The sequence below is a fragment of the Myotis davidii genome, unplaced genomic scaffold, assembly GCF_000327345.1.
Source record: "Myotis davidii unplaced genomic scaffold, ASM32734v1 scaffold32, whole genome shotgun sequence".
In the NCBI taxonomy this organism is placed as follows: domain Eukaryota; kingdom Metazoa; phylum Chordata; class Mammalia; order Chiroptera; family Vespertilionidae; genus Myotis; species Myotis davidii.
This window is the reverse complement of record NW_006286587.1, coordinates 2223791-2226210: the sequence shown is the minus strand read 5'-3', so window position 1 is coordinate 2226210 and position 2420 is coordinate 2223791. Positions and strand designations below refer to the sequence as shown.

General features: G+C 38.7%; 1 pseudogene; it reads right to left on the bottom strand.

The window, feature by feature from the left end:
- Positions 1-562: 562 nt before the first annotated feature.
- Positions 563-1905, bottom strand: LOC102767002 (annotated as a pseudogene).
- Between the last annotated feature and the right edge of the window lie 515 nt (positions 1906-2420).

Genomic DNA, 2420 nt, shown 5'->3' with positions numbered 1-2420 from the left:
CTGGGCTGATGTTGTGGCGTTCACTGTGACGTTTGCTGCGCCGACTAGCGGTAAGGTATCTGAAGCTGGCTCGTAACCCAAATTTTAGCTCGCAACTCAAAGCAAAAAATCGGCCAAGAGACGGCTCGTATCTCAAAAAACTTGTTAGTCGGGACACTCATAAGTCAAGGCCCCACTGTATTTGAATTTTAATCACTATCCTTCAAATAGCCTAAAACTTCTGAGAACACAAACTAAACTTGGATGCATTTGTAAAAAAAAAATAGTTTAACTACTTATGTGTATTATTAGGATCTTTTAATGGAATGTTTTGAAACTGGTCATAATTCACTGCAAAGATAAATCAGAAAAAGAAAACAAACTTTTGAATAGCATGTTATAATGACCTGCACAAATTTGATTATCAACTAGTTACAATTAGCACATGCAACAGATTGAGAAATTAAATCCTCTGCTATATACTTTTAAGTGTTTTGTCAGCCTTGAGAAAATTCTAAATGTTTCTATCAATGGCATTAATCTCTCCACATATTCAATTTTATTTAAAACAAGAAAACAGGTCTTTCTCTCCAGATTTTCATGTTTATCGGTGCAAAGTAAAATGAAGCCATCAGTAGAAATGGTTTATTACGATATTATTTTTTAAAGGCTTATTCCTCAAAATGTACTAAAAAAATGTCCAAATCATGAGAATGATCCACCTCAGTGGCCTCCTCTCCATCCAGCTTTGTGCTTCCTGTGTTTCATCAAAAGAGGCCAAGGTGTCATTCGTATTACTTGCAGAAGTTTCTCTTAATGTATCATCATCTTCTTGAAAATTTAGACTTTTAACAGCTTATTTCCACTTTTCCCCCAACGGCTGTGTTCTCCTCTTCCTAGCAGCTTTTTTTCAATTTTCATATTCCTTTCGATTTTCAATGTAGAAAATGTCCTTTCTTAATTTCTTCCTCACTGGTACCAGGAGTGCTTTTCAGGAGATTCGGGAAAACTCCACTTGTTGTTCTTCTTCAACTACCATCCTGGAAAGCTGAATTAAATGGATCTGCAAAACCATTCTATGGAGTAAACCGCGCTGCCTGTGATCTGGCCCAGCCAGAGGCGTGCTCCTGCTGCCATTCATTATAAAAAGGCCACCATTTGTTCAACTTCAGTAGTTTCCATCAGAAGTTGCCTTTTGGTTCCCAATTATACTCACTCCTCAGGCTATCAGATCTTTCTTTGGTTCCTGCAACCTGAAAGTAATTTCATCAGCCACTTCTCCTGAGAATCCTCCTCTGTGCTCTCACAGCAGCCTTTATAGTTCATTTCTAGTCTGTCTTTGCCAGGTCATTTCCATTTGAGATGACCTCATCCACTTTCCCCCTCCTTTGAGCCTTTTTTTTTTCTTTGCCACCTCACATATAATCATCTTGCTCTTTGTCTAATTCTTTTGTATGTTCTTGAGACGCCCACTTAAATTTCTGAGCAAATAATTGTAGGTCTTGGATTGTCTGCTTTTGTCAATAGTGCCTTCCATTTCCAGGATACCAGTTCAGCGGCCACTGCATCTTGGTTCTGCTCCTGCAGCAGAGCACCCAGGGGTTGTGATCTTCTCTCCAGCGACAGGCAACAGGCGGTTTCTGGCTGCTCTGGCCAAAATGAAAAGGCTCTGGTTTGGGAAGGGGGTTAAAACGTTTTTGTTGCCTGCTTTTCCAGAGAGTCATCATCATCTGAATAAAAAAAATAAAAAAAAAAACACTCTCTTCACTTGATCCACACCTTTAACAGGCACATAATGTGATCCTGGTCACAGGCTGCTGCACTGTCCCCACCTAGTGCTTGCGGCAGCCTGTGGCTGGGTAGGACCATCACTTGGGAATCCAAGTCCGAAAGCTGTCCATCTTCCACATCACCCGCCTCCTGCATCCTGCATCGTGTTCCTGCGGGCAGCAACCTGGGCTGGACAATTTTAAATATTTTGAAATATAATGTTTTGTTTCTTCCATTCCAGTTGTTATACTTCTAATTTTTTTTTTTTTAGTTGATTCACTGGCTAAGACTTCCAGTACAATATTGAATACCAGGAAAGAGATATGACATTCTTGTTTTGCCATTTTACAGATGCTTTTTTATCAGGTTAGGCAAGTGTCTAGTTTGCTTACAGCTTTTAATAATGAATAAATTTGTAATTTTACCAAATGCTTTTCTTGCATCTATTGAGATGATCACATGGTGTTTATCCTTTAATTTGTTAAGGGATTTTCTAATGTTAAGTCTTCTTGTATTCTTGGGGTAAAACCATGTTGGTCATAACATTGCCTTGAACTTGGCTTGACAAGTTTTTGTTTAGGATTTTGCAAATAAGTTCATGGGTGAAATTAGTCAATAATGTTCCTTTTTAACCTTCTTTGCTTGGTTTTGGTGTCAAAGTTATACTCATA